The sequence below is a fragment of the Natator depressus genome, chromosome 3 (genome assembly GCF_965152275.1).
Source record: "Natator depressus isolate rNatDep1 chromosome 3, rNatDep2.hap1, whole genome shotgun sequence".
NCBI lineage: Eukaryota > Metazoa > Chordata > Testudines > Cheloniidae > Natator > Natator depressus.
In genome coordinates, this window is record NC_134236.1 from 73280435 (window position 1) to 73293148 (window position 12714).

Here is a 12714-nt window from a genome sequence, read left to right on the forward strand (position 1 = left end):
AATTGAGCAAGTAAATCAGTATGGGTCTTTCATCCCATGTGTTACCCACTCACTGAATCTTGTTGAAGAAACTATTGCAATGGTTGTTCTCCAAGTTGTTCTATTTTTTGGAAGTGTTTGAAGATTGTATACCCTGTTTTCCACTTCTACTTCTTGTTGGGATGCATTGAAAAAGCATATTAGCATTACATTAAAATGCCAAAGAACAACAAGATGGTCAATTTATCTGCTACAAAATCAGGTTGAGTGTGTACCTGACATTTTACGGGAGATCAAGGCTTCACACAATCTTACTCCAGAACTTAGGTTGGCGGATGATAGCTTACAAAGATTTCAGAGTTTTCATTTCTTGTTTTGGTCAAAAAAAAAATTAACCTGTGAGCAAAAAATTGCAGAGTCCAGATCTGGATTTTCAAATGGCTCAGTTGACTTGGTACTCTTTGAGATGCCTTATTGGAATTAAAGCCTTTAGGGTTCATTATGTATAAGGAAGCAGCTGCTTCACAGGCTGAAACATTAAAAAAAGGCAGTGCTGGGGGAAAACAGGGCTAGAAAATACAGGAAATCTTGGAGACAAAGAAACTATTCTTTTGAGGTGAGATTTCTAGCCTAGGAGGCCAAAAAAGCCACAGTTGCACAATCAAGAAAGTACATTTGGCTCAGAGCCCATCCTGTTCAGTGGCAAAGGGAAGTCACAAATTAGAAATAAAAAAGCAACATATAACAAACAGAAAAAGGGGAAATAGCAATCAATATAAATTAGAAGTTATAAAGTGTAGAAAATTGCAAAGGGCAGCTAAATTACTCAAGACTATAACAGGGTTCAAAAAAGAACTAGATAAATTCATGGAAGATAGGTCCACCAATGGCTATTAGCCAGGATGGGCAGAGATGGTGTCCCTAGCCTCTGTTTGCCAGAAGCTGGGAATGGGCCACAGGGGATGGATCAATTGATGATTACCTGTTCTGTTCATTCCCTCTGGGGCCCCTGGTATTGGCCACTGTTGGAAGACAGGATACTGGGCTAGATGGACCTTTTGGTCTGACCTAGTATGGCCATTCTCATATGCTTAAAGACCTAGGGGAAAAATCCATGGCTGAGAAGGCTACAGATAAGAAGAATGAGGGTTTTTAAAAGTATACTAGGAACAAAAGAAACCATAGCAATGGTATAGTTCCATTACTAGATGGAGATGGTAAAATTGTTAGTAATTATGCAGAAAAGACTGACGTGGTCAATAAATATTTCTGTTCTGTATTTGGAAAGAAGTACGATGAACTCTTCATAGTATATGAGTGCTGAAGTTTTTGTAGTTCATTAGTAAATTAGGAGGATGTTAGACAACATCTGTTAGGTATAAACATTTTTAAAACCTGGATAACCTGCAACCAAGATTCCTAAAAGAGTTGGCGGAAGAGATCTTTGGCGAACTGATGTTAATGGTCCCTTCTCATATTAAACTCTATTAATCTAATATCTAAACCAAAGAATTTAGAAAATTTCAATCAAGCACATGGATGTCTGGGTGCTTCTCTAAACTGATCTTTTGAGGTTTGTCCATCTCTGTTACAATGTCATAAGCAATTACTTCCATACAGTAATGTTTGATATTCAAACACACACAAAAAACACTTATAAGAGTGATTTTATTCCTGAATTTTTGCTTCATCATTCATTATGGATGCACTGAATGACTTAAAAAGGAAACTAAAACCATGCAGCCCTTGGACATACACTTGCATGCATAATGTCTACCTTAAAACTAAACCTATTGAAAATGGTTTCCTCCTATTGGGAAGAAATACAAAGCTGTTTACCACAATTACAATTTTCAATACACCACAATTACTAATTATCTGTGCTATCTGAGTGAGGAGACATGATATTGAGCACAGCAAGGGTGCATAAAACATTAAGTCTCTCTCCTTCACACCAGGATCTTTCTCCACAATAATATCCAGAGTGGAAAGCCACTTACCAGAATGCTTGAATGACACATTGTTAAATGGGCCTGCAATCACATCCAGTATTTGCTGTGTTCAACATCTTCTTGGAAATGCTGGGTCATCATTCAAGCTGTAAAGGTTGTGACCCTAGGAACCTCCCTCCCCCCCATACTCACACCTTACATAGCTGCAATATTTGTACAAACTATGCTTTGTGAGGTATCATATAAAAACGAATAACATGCTGGTCATTAATATCATTGTAAAATGCATGTGTTATCCTTCTATGTGAAGTTATGAATTCCCTTGTTATAATGTTACTAAGATATGTTTAAGACAAAGACAGCCTAGCCTAAGTAAAGGTGATAAAGAGGTCTGTTCTAGATAAAGGAATGTGGGTTTATCCTGGGACTGACATGGCTACAACAACTCTGCATACACGTTTTTTTCCTTCTCATTTTTACCCAGTAAGGCGCCGGTTCTGGAATGATCATTGTCTGTGGGCAAGATTCTACCTGTAGAGCTCATTGAATGATTGGGACCTAAATCTATCCTGTGTTTAGAATCACATTAGACTAAAACAAATCTTATTTTTTCTCTAAACAGCAGAGCAGATGCTGGCTTTGAATTGGCTTCATTTTTGATCTGTGCAAGCATCAAGATCATTAGTTCATTTGCTATGTGTCTTCAGTTGCTTATTCAATTATAAACAGATTAAAATTATGTTTTGAAAAAGGTGATAATCAAATGTATTACAATAAATACTCAATATTAAACTCTCCATAGACAGGACTACACACAGAAGGCCTAGTTGAAGGAATCTGATGTGGTCTGGCTATAGCAGTCTTACTTGAGTGGTCAGTAAGGGATGGGATCTAGCAGAGGACCTGGCTCTAGTGGACATTGTCTAAGTTCTCTTTGTGTTGCAAAGCAGCTGCATAAAAGGAGAGTTAACCACAGGTCTGCCTTGATTAAGTTTTGTAACACAAGCTCTATGTGGTCAAAGGCTAGTGGGGAAACTTAAGGCAGTTCCCAGGTGAAAAGTAAAGGACACAGTCAATGTGCTAATAAAGCAAAAAGAGAGCCTTCAAGGGTGACAGGGAAGGCAGCTATTTATTGGCAGCAATGCTTGACCCAATGGCATCAAGCGTGGGATTTCTGCAAATGGAGTTACCCAGGAGTTGTTTTGGCCATCTTTGTTGAAGATAAACAGGACTTTTGAATGTTTTATGAACAAGTTACTCTAGAAAGGACCCTGTGATAAAGAGTTGCTGTCACCATTTCTTTTTTTGTTCCCCCACAATGGGAAATTGAAGTAAAGCCCTCTTCCCCCCCCCCCATTGCAAAGCCACCATATCTACTACAGCTCAGCAAAGTGGCAACAATAACAACAACATGGAGACTGATAGTCCCAATGCTATGACCTTTAATATAAATATCAACCATTCTTAATGTGTGAGGAAGAAATTGCCTAGTTATGTGTCAAAAGAATACTGCTCTGTGTCAGTATAATAAATACAAAATAAGATGCAAACTCCATATGATGTAAATTCACTTTAATAAATGATGCAAATTGATTATTAAAGTATCTCTTTCAATGTGGGATTTGGAAAGTTTAAAGATCAATAGGTTAATACGATATACTATATTCCAGCAGTTAGCTGTGCCAATTGCTTCAAATAAATGACATTGCTTAACCTTATGATTAGTAAATTATGTAACCTTATCAGCCAGTTATGCACAAAATCAACTAAAATATATTCAGAACTAAATACCTGAAATATATTTTTGAAAACAGCATAAATCAAATCAATGACCAACTAGCTGGATCAGTAACAGAGAGGGATGGGCTCCATTGCTTCAGACTGATTAAGTTAAGTTCAAACTGTATCCAAGCTTTATGATTCAAGGCTACTGTTAATAACACTATTATTTAAAAACTACCTCCCCTTTCTGCCAAGCTTCTCTGGGCACTGCATCAGCACATTCAGAATAAATCACATCAGACCAAAAGAGAAGGAAAACTTTCTCAGCAGTTCAAAGTTCACAATTTTATAAGACGCAATAAGACCAGCCTTACCTTTCTTGGTATTGTCCTTTGTCAGTGATCAGCTGAGATAGTTACAACAGGGTGAAACAGTCTGAGTAAATCACACTGTACACCATCTGATGGTCACTACCATCTGACAGGCTATGGCCAAGGACCATACTATGGCCAAGGAACAGTATAACCTTTTTGCTTCAGGTCATAAGAACAGTCATACTGGGTCAGACCAGTGGCCCATCTAGCCCAGTATCCTGTCTTTCGACAGGTTTCAAAATAGCAGCCGTGTTTAATCTGTATCCACAAAAAGAACAGAAGCACTTGTGGCACCTTAGAGACTAACAAATTTATTAGAGCATAAGCTTTCGTGGCCTACAGCCCACTTCAGGCAGTGGCCAATGCCAGATACTTCAGAGGGAATGAACAGAACAGGGCAATTATCAAGTGACTCATCCCCTGTCCAGTCCCAGCTTCTGGCAGTCAGAGGTTTAGGGACCTCCAGAGCATGGGGTTGCATCCCTGACCATCTTGGCTAATAGCTATTGAGGAACCTATCCTCCAGAAACTTATCTAATTCTTTTATGGACCTAGTTATACTTTTGGCCTTCAGAACATCACCTGGCAATGAGTTCCACAGGTTGACTATGTGCTGTGTGAAGAAGTACATCTTTACATTTATTTTAAACCAGCTGCCTATTATTTGCATTGTGTGACTCCAGGTTCTTGTGGCATAGCTCTTCAGTGTGCCAACATATAGTCCTGGTTCAAATTATTGGACTCCAGGCAGCTCATCTGGCAAAATATCTTCTAGATAGTCTAGAGTCCAGTTGCTTTGTTAAAGTACGGTACAGTGTATGCAAATGAATGGCTAAAACTCCAGAACGAAAAGTCTTGCAGGTTGATCCATGTGAGTTAAATAGGATCAGCAAAGTATTGTAGGTTGATTGATACATATACAATACAGGCCAAGGCTATTTGTGTGTCCATTTGAGTGTAATATAACCAGTACTGTCCACAGAGTGCTTGGTAAATGAAAAATTCAAGGCCCAATTCACCAATATGCTCCAGATGCTTTGTGCTGCTCTGGCAATGCAGAGCATCCATAAAAATAGTTGCACTGTCCAAATGAATCTGGCTTGGGTCACCAGAAAGATTTTTGTTAAGTACTGCAGGTGGCAAATGCTTGTTCATTGTACAAGTCATGAGACATAAAACTATTATATAAGTTCAAGTCCTGTCTGTGTCTTCAGTTGCACCACCTCAGCGACAACATGCTCTCCCACAATTCCGAAAGCCATATCAATGAAACTTCCACTGGTATATGCTATATTATTGGTGTGTTCCCTTTTGCACAGCAAGCAGCAACAATAGGTCTTAGTAGGAATGTCCCCAAAGTATTATGGTGAAATTCTGGCCCTAATAAAGTCTACAGCAGGCCTCCCATTGACTTCAACAGAGCCTGATTTTACCCTGTGTGTGTAACCTGACGTGGGAAAGAAGCCACAGATGTCAGTCAGGTGTTGAATGTCATGCATGCACAGGTCTATGATGCACTAAGTCCGTGGTAGGCAACAGACCAGTAGGATTTGCTGCCCTGGTTCCCAGTGGGTCCTAGTGAGTACATCATAGCATCACAAATATATCTTTGTAGAGCTGTTTAAAAAATACAAATCCCCCCACCCCCAAAATCATTTTATTTAATTTTTTTCATTCTAAAAAAACATGACTTTTTTTACTAAAAATGTTTGGTTTCTCAAATATTTTCTGAAAATAATTGCCATTTTTATATCAGTTTTCTGTTTTCCCCTCCCTTTTCGTCCTTTCTTTGTTTTTCTCATGTCAAGCTGTTTTGTTGTAGCAGGGTGAATACCCCAGTTATCAGATATTGGAATACAGTATATTCCATCTTGCTGCAATGGGGATAGATACATTCAATACGCTACAGTTAATGGGAAGTATATGTGTAAATCTTCTATGTGTAGAGCAGAGACTCATATGTAAACACACTCTGGGTGACTAATTCAATCCAATTCTTTACAACACAGCACCCAGAAATCGACAAAAAGGTTAATTTTGCCACTGAAAAGGGGGAGGGAGCAGAAAGAGGAAAAGTTTAAAATTAAAAAATTCATTTAATTAAAAAAAATGTACAATGTACTTTAAAAAATTCTCCCAAAAATGTATCAAATAAAAAATGCTGATCAGCTTAATTCTCCCCTTCCCCCAGTGTATGGGGTGTGATCTACGACAAGTTTACACTCAATACATTCTTAAGTTCTGGTCTATACAAGTCCTAGCCATTCACATAAATATAGTTACCTAGGTAACTGCATTGATCAATCTAACATTGATCTCATACAAAATAATGGAACAACTGATAAAGGACTCAATAAGAATTAAAGGAGGGTAATATAATTAATGGCAGTCAGCATTGTTTATGGAAAATAGATCTTGTCTAACAATTTGTGGAGGGGGGGATGGTGATGATGATGACGACGACATTACAAGTTTTGTTGGCTGATAAAGGTAATAGTGCTGATGGAATATACTTAGACTTCTATAAATCGGTTGACTTGTCTGCATGATACTTTGATTAAGAAACTAGAACAAAACAAAATAATCACAGCACTCGTTAAATGATTTAAAAACTAGTCAATGGTTAGGATTCAAAATGTAATTAAATAGGACTCATCATCAAGTGGGTGTATTTTTTAGTCAACTCCCATATAGAACTCTCTGAATAATTGATTTTTTTGGTTCACTGGCTGATCAAAAACAATTTTTTTTGGATTGACTTAATTTGTTTTCCTGTTTTCTGAATGAAACAAAGAAAAAAGTTCATTTGGGGTCAAATTATTATTATTATTAGTAGTAGCAGTAGTAGCAGTAGTAAAGCAAAGGAAGTTTGGAATTGCTATTCACAAAATTAAGGAGGAGGAGCAGGTGCCCCTCCTTCTATCAAAACCCCCAGGATACAGGAAATACAGAGTCAAACCTTCACTCCAACTTATGCATGGGAGGGACTTGAATCCAGATCTCTTACATCTCAGGTGTGTTCTCAAAATACTGATTGGACTAGAGAGTATTCTGGGCAGGACTTCTTTAAATCTCTCCTCTTGAAGCTGTTCCATTGTGTATAACTAATTAAATAGTTATTGGAGCAGGAGGACTGGACCTGGGTATCTCTCCTCCCAGCTGAGTGTCCTAACCACCAGGCTAGAGATTCTATTTCTGGTCCAATAAATATTTATTTAGATATATGAAGTGGAACAGCTTCAACATGAGAGACTGAGCGAGACTCACCCCAAAATATCCCATAGTCCAGTTGTTAGGCATTCACTTGTTCTGTGGGAGAATCAACTTCCAAACCCTGCTCATATTCAGGCAGAGTGAGGACTTGAACCCACGTGAGTGCTTTATGCCCCAAAACAAGAATATATAAGGGGCATGGTGGCATAACCATCTGCTTCACTCTTCTATTTTGAGAAAGGTGCCTAATCCCCATGGTGAAACAAGCCTGAAAAAATTAGGGGAGGGGATTGTGAAACTGTATGGGAGTTCATGTCAAATTTTTGAATAGGTTCCATTGGCCCAAAACTGCATTTTTCAGCAAATATTTACCTGAAAACTTTTCCCCAACTTTAGTCCTGTAGGGATCAATTCTTGGCCCTGCACTATTTGACTTTTTCATCAATGACATGGAAAAAAACAAAATTGTTGATTAAGTTTGCAGCTGACACAAAAATTGGGGAAGTGATAAATAATGTTACCTAGGTAACTACAAAGCCCTGGCTGGGATGATTTAGTTTTTGTTGGTCCTGCTTTGAGCAGTGGATTGGACTAGATGACTTCCTGAGGTCTCTTCCAAACCTAATATTCTATGATTCTAATGAAAAAGACAGGTTACTGATATGGAGAGATCTGGATAGCTTGGTAAGATGGGTGCAAGCAAACAATATACATTTCAATATGGCCAAATGTAAAATCATATATTTAGGAACAAAGAATATCAGCCATAATTCAGGATTGGGAACCAATCCTGGGAAGTCACACTTGGGGGTCATAGCAGAGAATCAGTTGAACATGAACTCCCAGAGCAACACTGTGGTCAAAATGGCTAAGACTATCTTTGGATACCCATCTTTAAAAAAGGGAAGAAGGAGAACCCAGGGAACTACAGACTGGTCAGCTCACCCCAGTCCCTGGAAAAATCATGGGGCAGGTACTCAAGGAAACAATTCTGAAGCACTTGGAGGAGAGGAAGGTAATCAGGAACAGTCAACATGGATTCACCAAGAGCAAGTCATGTCTGATCAACCTGATTGCCTTCTATGGTGAGATAACTGGCTTTGTGGATATGGGGAAAGCAGTTGACATGATGTATCTTGACATTAGCAAAACTTTTGATAGAGTCTCCCACAGTATTCTTGCCAGCAAGTTAAAAAAGTATGGATTGGATGAATGGACTATAAAGTGGATAGAAAGCTGGCTAGATTGTTGGGCTCAACGAGTAGTGATCAATGGCTCAATCTCTAGTTAGCAGCTGGTATCAAGCGGAGTGCCCCAGGGGTCGGTCCTAGGGCCGGTTTTGTTGAACATCTTTATTAATGATCTGGATGATGGGATAGCTGTCACCCACAGATGACACTAACCTTGGGGAAGAGGTAGATACACAGGAGGGGAGGGCTAGGGTCCAGAGTGACCTAGACAAATTGGAGTATTGGGCCAAAAGAAATCTGATGAGGTTCAACAAAGACAAGTGCAGAGTCCTGCACTTAGGATGGAAGAATACCATGCACCACTACAGGCTGGGGACCGACTGGCTGAGCAGCAGTTCTGCAGAAAAGGACCTGGGATTTACAGTGGATGAAAAGCTGGATATGAGTCAGCAGTCTGCCCTTGTTGCCAAAAAGGCTAACGACATATTGGGCTGCATTAGTAGGAGCATTGCCAGCAGATTGAGGGAAGTGATTATTCCCCTCTATTCGGCACTGGTGAGGCCACATCTGGAGTACTGCATCCAGTTTTGGGCCCTCCAATACAGAAAGGATGTGGACAAATTGAAGAGACTCCAGCAGAGGGCAATGAAAATGATTAGGGGGCTGGGACACATGACTTACGAGGAGAGGCTGAGGGAACTGGCTTGTTTAGTCTGCAGAAGAGAAGAGTGAGGGGGGATTTGATAGCAACCTTCAGCTACCTGAAGGGGGGAATTCCAAAGAGGATGGAGCTCGGCTGTTCTTAGTGGTGCCAGATGACAGAACAAGGAGCAATGGTCTCAAGTTGCAGTGTGGGGAGGTCTAGGTTGGATAATAGGAAACACTATATCATGAGGAGGTGGTGAAGCACTGGAATGGGTTACCTAGGGAGGTGGTGGAATCTCCATCCTTAGAGGTGTTTAAGACCTGGCTTGACAAAGCCCTGGCTGGGATGATTTAGTTGGTGTTGGTCCTGCTTTGAGCAGGGGATTAGACTAGATGACCTCCTGAGGTCTTTTCCAACCCTAATCTTCTATGATTCTATGATAGAAAGGGGAATCTCAAGTAGGAATAGGGAGGTTATATTATCTCTGATTTTGACATTGGTGCAACCACTGTTGTGTTCTGCGTCCAGTTCCGGTGTTCACATATCAAGAAAGATGTTGATAAATTTGAGCGGGTTCAGAGAAGAGCCACGAGAATGATTAAAGGCTTGGAAAACATGCCTTACAGTGAAAAATTAAAAGAGCTCATCCTATTTAGTTAATCAAAAAGAAGGTTAGAGGGTAATATGATTTGAGGCTACATATAGCTACATGGACAACATAATTTAATAATGCAGGGGTCTTCAATCTAGGAGAGTATAGGTATAAAAGAACCAATGGCTAGAAGTTGAAGCTAGGCAAATTCAAATTCAATATAAAGCATATATTTTCACCAGTAACAGTAATTAGCCATTGGAATGACTTTTTCAACTTTTCCAATCAAGATCAGACATTTTTGTAAAAGATATGATCTTGTTTAAACTGGAATTAATTCAGAAAGGTATATGGCCCATGTTATGCATGCATTAGACCAGGGGTGGGGAACCTATGGCCCGTGGGCTGGATCCAGCCCATTGGTCATTTTCATCCAGCCCGTGGGCCACACATGTTCAACTCACCCGCTGGGCGGGCGGTGGACACTGAGATTTGCGGCTTCTCCCCCATGGTGGGGTGAGCCAGTGTATGTGACTCCAGATCCACAGGGATGTGTGTGGGGGGAGTGCGCACACAGAGGCTTGAGGCTTTCCGCCCACCGGGCTGTAATTGTGAGCACCGGCTCGCCCTGCCGCGGGGGAAAGCTCCGAGCCTTCGTGCCCCGGCCAGGTGAGTTGAATGCGTGTGGCCCGCCATTGATTTTTTCGGTGGGTCAATGGCCCCTGACACAAAAAAAGGTTCCCCACCCCTGGATTAGACAATCATAGTGGTCCTCTTTGGCCTTAAATCTCTGAACCTTTGAAACATCAAATGAAGCAGCAGCATTCTGAAGTGATGCACACAGAGTAATACAGAATTTCCATTTGGAAGCTTAGTTTGTAAATGACACTTATTTTTTTTCTTTTTCAAAAGATCTAATTGAAAACCATCTAGCTGTGTTGTTTTTAAATGTCATGCCCCGGACTGTAAACAGTTTGCGCTATGCAAAATGTTTTACATTTCACATTCAAACCAGCACAGTTTGGCCTTGTGCCAGTAACACAATGAGGAAAAATTCCCCTCCCCTCCTCAGAAATTTTGCAGCATTTGACTGGATACAAATAAAACATTTACATCCATTAATGCACAGAAGGCATTTTTTTCTTCAAATGTGGTGCCTAAAGTTAGGTACCTTGACCAACATTTTCAAAAGAAATAAGAGGCTAAAGTTAGACTCCTAAATCCATATTTTGGCACCTAAATAAGAATCTAGGTTGTAATCATGGCCCCACTAAAATCAATGGGGAAATGTATTTGGACTTCATTGGGCCAACAATTTCATTGTTGGTTTCTGAGAGATGATCACCTAGCAATGACATAAGTGGGAGCTAACTTGAGGCATGCTCCTCCAATCTTTGAAAATCTTGATCCTAATCCAACAATTTTAGGCACCTACATTTGAAACATTAGCAAATATGTAGAATGTGGGACAGGGGGCATTCCACAGTATATTAATGATGCTTCTATTTTTGAAAGCTTTCAGAATGATGCATTCAGATTAAAGTGGAATGAAAAGGAATTTAAATTTCCTTCAAGGCAAAGGTACCTTTCTTTTTCTAGCAACAGCATTTCTCTCGAATCACGTTTTTTGTTTTTTTTTTTGTGAATTACTTTCTTCGTAGATTCTGGATGTTGTGGTGTAAGGAATTGGGTTGGATTGAATTACCCATCTAGAATGTGTTATACATAAAATAGTTTTTGCTTTACACACAGTGGATTTTACATATGTACTTCCCATTAACCCTAGGGTGGTAAACATATACATCCCCATTGCAGCAAATTGATAATATACTGTATCCCAGTATCTGACAATTTATCCTGGAACATCCCGAATCAACAGAACAGTGTGGTGTGAGGAAAAAAAATGAATAATCCATTGTTCTCTAAGATTTTGGCATCTTGTTTTGATACTAGACTTCTAGGGGAGGTTACCTATTAGAATGAAGGAAAAAATATTGCTACAGGACCTGTGAGCAGGCTGATGGTACCTTATGTTCAGAAATGCCACAGACAAAATTATTTTCTAACAAAGCACTTACCATATTTTCAGATTAAATCTAAAGCTTGAATGAAGATTTATCGGTTTGAAAGTGCTCTGTTTGTGTGGCCTTGTAACGCTGATTACATTTTTCCTGTAAGGCTGAAAATGAAAAAGGAGAGAAATAACCTCTCTGTGTGAAAAGACAGAAGGAGGAATCTGTTCTCTGGGTGAGAGCCATCCACTTTCTACGCACCCAGTAGTGTTGCTGCTATATTGCCCAACATTTTCAAACTTACCTTTTTAGACTTGAATCAGGAAATAAATAAAGATCTTGGTGGAGTCAAATCCTAGACGAGAGTGCTGAGAAAAAGATTTCAGAGAACATTTTAGATATTACTTTAATCTGGAAAAAGATATTTGCTTGATTGAAAATCTCTTTTTAGGGAAAATTACATCTCAGTTGCCTATATGCTGTTTGCAAGTTTAAGCTGTAAGCATATAGAGCAGTGGTGTCACGGTAATCCGCTGGTGAGCCGTGAGACAGTTTCTTTACATTGATTGTACGCAGGCACGGCCGCCTGCAGCTCCCAGTGGCCATGTATTGTCCCCCCTTTCCCCCATTGCACTGTTACAAACACACTTGCAAGGACAGTGGTAACATAAACCTGCACATGTCAATCTAGATGAGAAAAAACAGTGGAGAAATTTGTTTAATAACACCCAACCTACCTTATTAGTTTACAACTTTATCAGAAATTACAGATCTGAGGCCCCAACCCTGCAAATACTTAGGAGTGTGAATAACTTTACACACAAGTAAAGTTATATATAAAAAAAACACCTTATATGTGTGCAGGATTTGGGACTAGGATTGCAATCCAAAACCCATTAAAGTCAGTATCTCCAATGAGATTTGGATCATGTGCTAAATTTATGGCAACACCAATAGTTATTTTATAGCATATTCTGACATGAGAATATATATAGCAGGGGTTCTCAAACCTTTTATTTTTGCTGGGCCCCCCT